At 45.3% G+C, this 12,256-nt stretch overlaps 1 protein-coding gene across 1 annotated transcript in view; it reads left to right on the forward strand.

The window, feature by feature from the left end:
• The first annotated feature begins 4,586 nt into the window (after positions 1-4,586).
• Positions 4,587-12,256, forward strand: part of PLCB4 (phospholipase C beta 4) — a 419,470-nt gene continuing 411,800 nt past the window's right edge. The window contains exon 1 of the mRNA XM_060031226.1: positions 4,587-4,681. The gene's annotated coding sequence lies outside the window, so the exon portion shown is untranslated. The remainder of the gene's footprint in view (positions 4,682-12,256) is intronic.

Raw genomic sequence — 12,256 nt, forward strand, 5'->3', positions numbered from 1 at the left:
CAAAAATAAATAAGTGAATTAATTAATTAATTTTAAAAAAGAGTTTAAAAAATTGATTTAACAGAAAGTTTAGTGTTTTGTTCTTTTTTTTTTTTTCCAACTGCCATTGTGTTCTACATAAACTGAATCCTCAGGCAATTTTCTTGATTACCATTCTTTTTGGTTCTCAGTGCCCCTAACAAGTTTTAGTGGAACAAGACACACAAGGTTAGTGAGGAGACACCCTGGGGCAGAGACAGCCCATGTCAGGTTGTTTTGTGCGCTGCCCACTTTTGAAAGATTATGTCCTTAATTAAGGCAAACTGGACAAATGGGCCAGTGGTGACTTTTTCATTTCCAAAGACCGCACGTAAAGGGCTAGGTGGAAGCTGCGATTAATGCACCACTTTAAATCAGGACAAGAGATGTACTGCCCTTTCTCTAAAAAGAATGCAATATGATCTTTTGCAAACACAGGTGTGACTATTAACTTAAAGGTCCTCATTTCTCATATCCTCTATATGTTGTTTCATATAAAGCAACAATAACACATAGGTTTTAAAAAAATTGAAATAAGGAACTGAATGTTAATTCTCGTAACAAGATGTTGCCCCAGAACTGAAAACTAGAGCCTTTTAAGTACAAAGACATGTTCAGGGATCCGCATTCTTGAGAAAGAACTGGGTCTAGGCATCCCCTTGTGATGGAAATAGCTCCATCTTATCTGCCTCCTTCCCTACCAACTTTTTAGCCTGGCCGGGATGGGCAATTTTCTCTAGTTTCTCTGTACTTCCAGTGGACACTGTGGAAGGCTGCTGGGATAACTTTCCTGTGTGTGCCCCACCCTACAGTGGCCTGCCTGGCATGTGAGCCCCAGCAGTAAGATGCACTGGGCTCAACTGCCATGGAGAGAACCATGGGGCTTGGAATAAAAGGAGCAGAGCTAGAGGGAGGGGACTTGTGGGAGGTCCAGAAGGACCTTCCAAGGGCCTCACTATGTCCTCCACAGCAGAAAGCTGGCTCTGGGGACACCTGCCCCAGTGTCACTGGTCTCTTATCCAGAGGAGCAGCCACAGTGAGTCAAGCAAGGACCACGATGGCTGCAAGGATAGACCCTCATCCCTTTCTTTCCTCTTTTCTGACCAACGCTGGAGGAACTAGGCCTTGAAGGTCAGGTGGCAAGGGCAAGGGGCAGGAGACAAAGTGTTTAAGGGCTAGATCCTGTGCTACCAGCCTTCCACTTCAAGGAGTAAAGGATCCAGCTAGAGCCTGCAATGGGGACTAGATTGGATTTAAGTTGAGTCTAAGGTTGAATATTTAAAAGTCTAAGTTTTAGAACTGAAAATGATAAAATCTGCCCATGTAGAACCACTGCTATGTCCTTTTAATGGGCTCCCTTTTTGTACTCTTGTCCCCATGGGCATTCTCAATGCAAGCTCTCTATACTGTCAACCAGATCATGTCCCCACCCTGATCTACACCTTCCAATGGCCTTCCATCACACTTAGACTAAAGCCCAAAGTCCTTTCTATTGGCCTTCCACGGTCTGGCTCCCTGCTGCCTCTGTGACCCCAATTCCACCCACTCTGTGCCTCACTCTTCCAGTCTGGCCTCTTTTCTGTTTCTTGAGCATGCCGAATACACTCGTGTCTCAGGGCTTTTACTGTTCCCTCTGCTGGAAACACTGTTCCCCAGATATGCACATCTCTCTCTTTATTCCCATCTCTGTTCAAATGCTGCGTCCTCAGAGAGGCCATCCCTGATCAAGGTTTCAAAATTGTTTGTTGAGTGAATGACTGTCTGAAATGTTATTAAAGGGAAGAAGAGACAAGTTCAAAAGAATCAAATTGAACTTTGTACTTCAAAATAACATTTAACTATTTAAACCCTCTAAATTGAGGTTCCTTAATAAACTCAATATTAAAGACCTAGCAAAACAGAAAATGACTGCTGTGATTTGGTCTACCAATATGTAAAACTAAAGATAGGCTTAATCTATGACACTCTGAGTGAACCCTAGGGCAGGGGGGTTACTTTTATGGAAGGTGGTGTATGTAGTAGATTCAGGGAAAAAAAACCAAGCACCAAAACATAAAACCTCTCTATTTTGTTCTCTTCCCATCAGAAATTGAAGTTCACTATTTTTCCATACTTTGAGTTTGGACATGACCATGTGGCTTTCTTTGATCAATAGGACATTAGCAAACGGAGGTATGAAATGCTGTTTTAAACTAGGGCTTGCCTTCCTTTGCTCTTGGGAGCCAGGAGCTCACCATATAAAAAAGCCATATGGAGAAAACACCCTGTCATCCTAGCCATCCAAACTCCACGTGCCCATCTGCACGAATGGAGCCAGCAGAAAACAGCAGACAACTGCTCTGCTGATTGCACGAATAGTTGTTGCTTTAGGCCACTAAGTTTGGTGTAGTTTTTACACAGCAAGGGCTAACTGATGTACTATATTTGGAAGTACTATGTTCCACTGTTAAAACAGTCAAGAGACGTAGACGGCAGCTTCTAGCTCATCTGTCTATGGGTGGTACGCAGAGAATACAGGAACTTACACAGGAAGTCCTCCAGAACTGGGTTCGAAACTAGCTACATTACTTATTGGCTGTGTGAGCAGTTGGCTGGGACAAATTGCTTAGCCCTTCTAAGCCTTAGTTAAATATAAAATAGAGAACAGGCCTAAAATACTGACCCAACCTCAAAGTCTGATCTGAGGACCATGGCACTCGAGCTTGTCAGAAATGCAGAATCTCAGGTCCCACCCCAGACCTGCTGAATGAAAATCTGCACTTTAACAAGATCTCCAGGTGACTTGTGTGCACATTACAGTTTGAGGAGAGCGGTCATAGTACCCTGTCATCACTCAAGATCACCACATCTCGAAGACTCCAACAGTGAAGAGCCTCACAGCTTTTCCCTGGGATCTTGCAGGGAAACTCAGTCTAGGCTATTTTTCTTGGCTTCTTCAAAAGGCTCGGTGGCTTCCAGCTTTTCTCAGGGCTCAGCAAAGATTGCAGTTTAGCGATTGAGCTGAGGAGTTGTCAGCGGGCCCTCAGCCCCCTCCCACTGAAGGATGCCCAGTTGGTAAACTTTTGATCACCCTCCTCTTTGCTCTGCCTGAAAAACGCCAGGATGTGTCAGGAGAATGAGCCTTTTGCATCTACATCTGCCTCTAGTCCTTGGGGCCTGGCTATTGTTTGCGCCCACTTCCCCCCTCTACTCCCCACCGCTCAGTAGCGGCCAGGCTCGCTCTTTCCTCCTGGCCAGCCGGACCAGCTCCTGTGGCTGAGCATGCCCAGTTGAGCTGCTAGCGTGGCCCCAGTCCCCAATGCGCAGGTGCCACGTCTCCGGGTTTTGGTGGCCGCCGGCCCAGATGAGGAGGCGGGGTGGCTTCGGGGAGGAGGGAGCCCTCCCTGGAGGGAGTCCTGGAGCCTCACGTTATGAGGGTCCACACAAAGGGTGATGCTAAAGGGAACACCATTAGGGTCTAAATGCGTGGGTGACTCAGAGTCACCTGGGGCCGAATTAGGGCCGAAAACTGGCTGGAGCTGCGCCCCAGCATCCCAGGGACCAAAGTCTGGGGGGTTTGCGTCTCTGAGGTTGCACATGGGGGAAGACTTTTTGGAACCACTTAATCTTTCTGTGGCTCAGTTTAAGCCTCCGGGGTTGGGGGGGAGAGAGTAGTACCTGCTTTGGAAGATTGTTTTAAGAATTACAGGAATAAAAAGCCTTTATGACAGTGCCTGAAGCACTGTAAGCGCTTTATGTGTTTATTAAACAAAATATAAACAAATAAACCCTCGCCAAAGGCTTTGGGTTGTCAGCTTTCGCCAGTCCTGACCCCTGTCCACTCTTTAACCCCCACCCTAGCCCCAGGGCCCACAGCCGGCTGCGCGTCTAGAATCGGAGAGGGGTGTCCCCCACCCCTTACAGGTGGTGTTCGCGAGGCGCCACGCTGTGCGTCCCCCGACCCCAGGAGCAGGGCACGCGCGGGGGCGCTGGGACACCAGGGGGCGGTCGGAGAGACCCCAGAGGAGCGCGCTGCGGGGCGGCTTCCCCGGGCGCCCCACCTATCGTTTCCCGGCGCAGCCCTCCACCCAGCCCGGCCGCCACCCCTGGCGCCCCCTCCCCGCCCCGCTGGCTCGCGGCCGGCCCGGCCCCTGCCCACCCCCAGCCCGGCCGGGAGCGCCGCACTGGGCATGCTCCGTAGCCCGGGCAGGTTGGGGCTGCGAGGCGACAGCTCGGGCTCCAGAGCCGGGAGGCGAGAACGAGGAGGGAGACTCGGGGGCTGGGAAGGAGGGAGCGGCCGGCCGCGAGGCCCGGAGCCGGGACACGCCGAGCCCGGCGGGAGGGCGGGCGCAGCGGGCCGGCGGTGCCCCGCTGCTTGCCTAGGGAGCGCCCGCGGAGACCCCCGCCGGGGGCTGAGGTGAGAACCTAGCGCCCTGGAGGCAGGGGGCGGGGGCGGGGCGGGGCGGGGGCGGGGCGGGGGGCGGGCCCGCGCGCCAGGAGGGGGCTCGGCGGCTGGAGCTTTCTGCGGGGAGGGGGTTGGTAGCGCCGGGAGCAGTTAGTGAGCCGCACCGCAAACAAGAGCTCACACACACACACGCGCGCGCACAGTCGCGCGCGCACCCACTGGGTCTCCAGGCGGCGGCCGTGGCCGCATCCTCGGCAGCTGCTCCAGGCAAAGTGACAGGTAGGAGAAGGCTTTCCGGGTCCCGCCCGAGGATGCTCCGGCCCGCCCGGGCCCGCTGGGCTTGTTTGCTCCCGGCGGGTGCGTCCCGGACGCGCGCCCGCGCGCGCGCACCCAGATGCCCAGCCCCGGAGCCGGTGCAGGTGCCGGTGCCAGGCGCCCGGCGCGCGCGGGAGGCGGGGGTCCCCGCCGCCACCCCCTTCCCCTGTAGTCATCGCCCGCTGGGTTTCCTTAGACTCAGTCCAGACATTCGCCGCTTCTGGCTAGAAATAGCTCGGCTCGACGTGAATATGATTATTTTGGTTGGAAATTGTCGGCACCGTGCAACGCCATGTAAATGTGTATGCGTGTGACTCTTCTTACCTCTTTTGGGGAAATAATAGAAATGACTGACCATTTCCACTTAAGACAACACTGACAGGCCGGCACTCTTTGGGGGCTGTGTTCCAGCCTCCTAAGAGCATACAAATGATGGAGACTAAAGGTTGTCTTATTTTCAGAATTTTGAAGTTGCCTTTTCCGTAACTAATTAGACCCTGTCTACATAGTACAATACTTCTGACTGTAGACTTTGTAGGCAGTACTGTTACAGAAGTATGGAAATACGGAGTTCTTCAATTTCCCAGTGTGACTCAGTGCAACTTAATCTAGAATCATAAAACTAGCATTTCTTTTTTCTAGAGAAAAATGCAAAGGCACATTATAGTTTCATAAATGTGCATGTGTTTGGGAGATGGCCCTCTGACTTTTTTTTTTTTTTTTTCTTTATGACTCTTGAGGTGATTCTACCTATTGTTCTAAAGCACATGTTCGAAATTTAATTCTGGCCAAAACGTCCATGGAAGGTCACCATTTTTACCGTAAATGTGATACATGGTGGCCTGTAAATTAAGTTTTGAGTGTGTGGAGATAGCTGTTTAATAATTCTGTTTCGTTGGTAATGATGTCATTCAAACTTTAGCTATATAACATCTAAAATAGTTATTTCCCCTTTAAAGAGAAATCGGGTTCATAAAGTAGACTGACCAGTAAAAGCAACTAGTGACTTTATCTGGGCAGTCTATCTACAAGGTTAATAAGGTGTCCGAGGAACTGTATTCTTCAGAAAAAAAACATATTTGTGTGTGTGTGTAAATTTTAACTTTATCCTTTTTGTTTTTTCAAGACTCTTGGTTTCAAAAATACATGCTTGAACTGAGAACCTAATACTTTGTGTGCTTCAAACTTCAGTGGCCTAAGTTATTAGAATCATGCAGAAGGACAAAAATTTAGCTGGGCAGGGGCATGTGATTTAATCTGCCCTTATCCGTATTATGTAATCTAGAATGCTGTGTTTTGATAGGACAGTCTTGCATATTTTTCAGCTGGTGTTTTTATCTATTATGTCATCTTCCTTTTGAAGTTTAATAAATGATGGCCATCTTGAAAGAACACCTGTTTTCATAAAAATTCACTTTTTAAGCAGAATAACATTTTTTATTGGCATTTTTATGGACAGGAGAGACTTTGCTGCCATAACTAGTAACCCTTTGAGAGTAACTTATTATAACATATCTGTGGTAGCCCATATTAGATTACTGATTATACTTTTCTACAACTATATTATTATTCAGCCATCCCAACTTAGTTTTGATTTAGCTTTGATATCACTACCTAGCTCTGAATTAATCGCTGGTGAAAATGCTATTCTACACGTAACTGTCAAAACAGAATTTCTAAGACTCCATTTGATCACTGGGTACACATTGATATGTGTTGGGATAATGCTACCTTTATTTTACAAATGTACACCCACACAGAGAGCTTTGTTCTAAAATACTCTTTTGCAAGTTTAAAATTGGTGTGCCTGAAAAATGTGATTGATGTTAAACTACTTCTACGCCCTGGAATCTTGAGGGGGTGTGTTTTTGCCTAATGAGATAGTGAAATAGGGAAGTTTAAAAAATGTTAAGGGTTACCAGAATGATTTTGCAGAAATGGAGTTTTAAATCAGTATCACCTCTTTGAAATATTTCATCCCCAGCAGAGACTTAGCCAGTGCTTTTGGCCTTGCTATTTTGTCTTTCTTAAGAACAAATCCAACATCTTTAGATTAATGCGTACTGCTGATTTTGGCAACGTGGGACAGTTATATTTGGCAATCCAAATGAACATGGTATTTTCCTAGGATACTAGTAAATTCACTTTGGGGTTTGATTTGTTAAGAATTGAAATGATGTCTAAGGCTTGACAGATATTCAGCCCTAACCCATCTTCCAAGTTAAAATTGAGGTAAAATTGAGTTTTAGTGCTGTTGTGTTGTTTTCCTTGAACCCATCAGATGGCATGCCAATTTGTGAAAAGATGTGATAGATAAGTCGGCTTCTGGATTTTGTGTCTGCATTTTTTCCCCCAAACTTTCAGATGTAGCTGGCAAACTTAAATTATCTAATTCCTTCATTCTATCAATTATTTCTGTGGATTATTTTTTAAAAAATACATTAGTAATTAGTTGCCGAGTTTATTTTTTACTTTAAAAACCTTGTGTTGAGAATAAATTTGATCTTTGTGGATCACAGCCCTTATGTAATACAGTCACAGGAAAGAAAGATTATGTATTTCTTACATTCTCCACAAATGTCTTTAATAGTGAGCTCAAGTATTTTGGGGGAGGTAAAAATATTCTTTGAAACTTAAACTTATTTTGCAGACTGTGACTGAATTTTCGTCGTTTGTGACCACTCGTAAAGTAAGGATGAAACAGCGTGTTTATTAGCACAAAGGACCCAGGTCTTTAATAAGCCATCTATCACAGTGAGTTCTGTAAAACCAAGAACTTGTGTGTTTGATATGCAGAATGAGGTCAAGGACTAATGGAGACGCTTTAATGATCACAGTTAGTATATTTCATGTCCAGACTGAAGTTTCTAAAATAGTTGCTGTTCACCATGTAATGTGAATTTGTGTGTCTTATTAGTGCCTGCCAAAAAGACTTACCACCTATCAGGAAATCAATACAGCTCTTCATCGCTGAGTTTCTGTGGTTTTACTATCTGTGAGGACACTCAGTAATTCTCAGTACTGTCCATTCTGCACTCTTCTATTTCTCTGTAATATTTAGGAACTATAATAACCCTGTGTAGGTCATTCTTTCATTCCTCAATATTTGTTTTTCTGTTTCATAGTTTTTCTTTTGATCAAGCCTCCTCCTTGGAAGTAGAAATACTTCCTCAAGGTGTAATATTACTTATCTAGTTATGCCTTAGAAAGAGATAAGTTTTTGTGCATTCACAGGCTGGGACTCTTTAGCTCACCAGATATATAAATGGGTTTACTTCACCCCCGGGGAAGGAGAGCTGGGTGGAAATGCATCACCAAGTAGATGAGTGAGAAGTTTGCATTGTCCTTACTGGAATGAAGCCTGCTTTTAAAATTCACCCCAGAGTCATTGGGAGATCCTTGTGTTCAAGAGGATGAAGGGCCAGCAGAGGTTTTGTTTTCTCTGTGTGAACTCCATCTACTTTCCTTTTCTTTGCGGAATCAAAAATAGATGAAAGGGACATAAATCAGAAGACGGTTTTTCTCTGCACACCCCTTTGCCTACTACCTAGAGAACCTTCAGTGAGAAGGTCGCATACCATGTGACTGCAAGATAGTGTTATCTTATCCCCTTGACCAGGAGTCTCCTTTAGGGCCCTTGTCCCCTAATCCTTTGGTGTGCAGAGGGCTAGGAAATTCCACCTCTGTCCACCGAGCCACCCTGGGGGCAGTCAAATCATTGCTTTAAGATATAGTGCCCTTGTTATAGCATTTTTCTCCTCCTGAACAATTAGAGGAGGTGGTTGGCTCCCTGATATGAATGAAGTAGCCATTTCCTCAGAGCAGGAGGAAGACAGTAATGCAAAGAAACTAATTATAAGCAGCTCATTCAGAGAGAAGAGAACACAGACCACTAGATTTACACTTGACATCTTTGCTGTCTCCCCCAGGACAGGAGCTCTTCACCTCAGGACCACCCTCTAATGGCTTAATGATGGCATTTGGTAGGTCCATCTAGCTGGCAAATACATCTTTATTTTCACTTACTTCCAAATGACAATTAGGGCAGGTATTAGAGTCACTGATGAGTCTCGGCATTTAACGGGTTGTAAAAAGAAGCACGTACGTTACTATGTGTGCCTTAAATTTTTTTTTTTTGGTACGTATATTTCAATATAATTGGTTTCTTCTGTACTTAATTTTATACATTTCAAAACATTTTGCTGAGAAGGGTCTGTAGGATTCATCACATTGAAGGGGGGTCTGCGACCCACTCAAGTTAAAGGACCACTGCTCTCGAGATGCTTCCTCTTGGAGGCAGCTGGCGGTGGCGGGGGGCGGTAAGTTGGGGTTTGCTTTCAACAGTGTAAAGTTGCTGTGACCTTCGGGTACTGGAATCAGGTGGACCCAAGCTTGAATCCTGGCCATGTCATGTGTTAGTATGTGACTCTTGAGTGTCTGTTGCCCCATCTGTAAATGAGGAGGATAACCCTATAAGGCAAAAGTGCCCTGCAGTGTAGTGTGAACGATGCCAGCTGTTGTGTTACTGCTGCTATTGCTACAAATGCTCTTGGCTACCAGTATGACTATTCACCCCCTTGTTCTCCTCCTCCATAGGGGGCAAAGGCCAGTGGCCTATCCATACAAAGCAGGCTGTGCCAGTTCCTGTAAAACTGTTAACAAGGGACACTTGCCCTGCCCCTCTACTAACACAGAAGTTCTAGTTACCTTTTAGGGCTACTGTGAATGCCAGATCTTCCTCTGGACTTGCCTGACTCTGTGACTGCAGTTGGACAGAGGGGCCTCAAATTAACTCAGCCCTAACTGCCTCGAAGTTCTGTGACTGGGGGGTTTCGAAGAACTCAGTGAGCTGGAAGCTATCCCCAGGGCGTCTGTGTCTCCCAGCCAGGCTTTGAAAAAGGACCGTATGAAGCCAGTTAGGCCTGGAAGGAGAGGGGCATCTGCCAGAATAATTTGGGGATCTGTGATGGTTACGGGGAGGTGTCGTGACTCCTGTTTCCCCACGGGCTTCCGCGGGCACGCTGATGGCGACAACAGTAACAAAACCACAGATGTAGGTTAAGCTCTTAAAATGTGCCACTTTATTTAACTCTCCCTACAGCTTTTCTTGGCGGTTCCTAATAGTATCTCCATTTTACATATGGGGAAACTGAGGCTGGGAAAGGTGAAGTTATTCACTTCCGGGAGGGAAAGTTAGAGATGGGAAGTCAAACTCATGTAGGCTGACACCAGAACTCCAACTTCTAACCACTGTGCTGTGTTACCTGCCACTCAGGTACATGCTGCCAAGAGGTTTGCTACAGTGAAAACTTTTGAGACCATTATTTTAAGTGACGGGGCTGAGGTATGACAGAGAAGCTTCTGGCAACCCTGCCTTGACCACGGAATTCAAATGGGAAGTTGAAGATAAAACCACGTGCCCTTATCTAATCCTAGATGCTTTTGTTTCCGCAGATACCTGGGAGGGAGGTTACTAAATGCTGCTTCAGGGTAGGCTAAAACCTAATTTAGTTTTCTGAAGGGCCAGCTCTTCCTGGGTGAGGCTCCTCATGGTTTCAATCAGGTGTGACCCACTCTGATTCCTCTGAGGGCCAGGTAAGCATCATGGGGCTGCCCAGGTGTCAGCCCCCTTAGCGGATGGGGAGGCCGTGTGCATCGGGAGCTCTGCCCTGACCCTTCCTGGGGGCCAGGTCTATTAGATTTCTGCCAGGTGGGCGTGGGGCTCAGGGTTGCCAGCACGTCTTCATTTTCAAGAGAAGCATGAAATACAGATTTCTTTAAAGCGTGAGATATCATTGCAAAAACTTTAGAAATAATTACAGTGGAAACAAACATGTCAGCCCACGGGCTGGCGAAACAAAACACGTTCGTGGAACATATTCGGCTCATGAGCTCCCACTTTGAGCTTTGTCAAGTATAAGTGCTTGGAAACCTTGTGAACTAGTGTTGTCTTGATTAAGTAAGCATGGTGCCTTCTTTATTCATGCTTTTCTTTTCTTCCCCCTGTTAAATTTCTTACAAAGGTGGTTATGGCCATTTGTTTCCAGTGGACGTTAGTTTCAGAGTCTGAATTTCTGCCTGTTTTTCCCCTCCCTCATTTTTCTAAGATGTTAGCAAGTCTGCAGAGTTGAAGGAGGAAGGCCAGGGCTTTCTCTCCTATTTCGCGGGCTCCTTTGAAATAAGACCACCTAAGTGTGGAGAAATGCGTGACTCCATTTATGGGGACATGGAGGGTCTCTTGTGTACATTACTGATCTGAACTCTAACCGGTCACAAAATGTTCCCCCTGCTATTTGGTAGTTGCTGGATTTGTCCTGGGCACACAGAATGTAGATCTGTTTCTGCAGGTCGGTGTTTCAACGTGCAATCTACTTAACAGCCCTCATTTTCCTTTTGGCTCTTAAAGGAGGAATCCCAATGGATCAAATGAAACTGAAGTCCTTTGAGATAGGATGTCTGCTGATGCACTATCATTGGATAAATCACCAGAGCCCCCTCTAGAATTTCTATTAATTTTTTGTCTTCATTGGTTTTTAAAATGATGGATGTGATACATTAATATGTTCCAATGGCAGTGATAATGCAGAAGCACAGAAACAAAATGTGAAACAAAATGTAAAACATCCTTTCCCACCTACACCCATACCCAGATATAACCATTGGCAACAGTTTAGAGCACCTCTCTCTTCTCCTTTTTCTATGCATTTACATATATAAGTACGTATACATGCCTTTTTCTTACTACATAAACTGGATCGTACTGTGTATGTTTTTCTGCGACTTGCTTACTTGCCACTTAGTGTATGTTGTGGTGATCTTTCCATGTCCATATACTAGTTATATTTTTTTTTCTAACATTACATAAACTCTAGTAGTACCATAAATAAACTATGGGTGTACGATGTTTTATTTTAACCATTCTCCTGTTATCACTGTTGCAAACTGAAAGACTGAAGATCTTTGTACCTATGTCTTCAAGCACATGTGTGAGAATTTCTTGTAGATAAATTCCTAGAAATAGAACTATTTGGTCAAAAAGGTATGCACATTTTACATTTTGAGGGAGCACTGCCAAATTGCCTTTGGAACCTCAAATTATGAATATGGTGTCTAATTGAAGCATGCCCCACATTGTTTCATTGCTTTACTAGTTCAGTTGGATCTCAGTTATATACAGTACACCAGGAAATGACTTTAGAAATAGTCTATGTCCTTAAAATTCCTTGAAAATACAATACTTAATCAAAAAGAATTTACCAATTAATAGGCCAATTAAGAAAGTTGTTAGTAAAGAGATATTGAGTAGAATCTGAGTTGAAAATCTATATTCCGATCAATTTGGTTAGCTGTGAACCTCTAAATTCCTCAGACCAGGGACATGTCATAAACACCCTTGAGTATATGGTCAAAAAAGTGAGGTGCTGCACAGACAACAGAGGTTGATATTGACCTGGGAAAATCAAATTAATTTCATTGCTAAAAATTCTATCCAGGTGTATTTATAGCTTTAGACTTTCAAGTACTTAATTATTTAAGAAT

The sequence above is a fragment of the Delphinus delphis genome, chromosome 15 (assembly GCF_949987515.2).
Source record: "Delphinus delphis chromosome 15, mDelDel1.2, whole genome shotgun sequence".
Taxonomy (NCBI): Eukaryota; Metazoa; Chordata; class Mammalia; order Artiodactyla; family Delphinidae; genus Delphinus; species Delphinus delphis.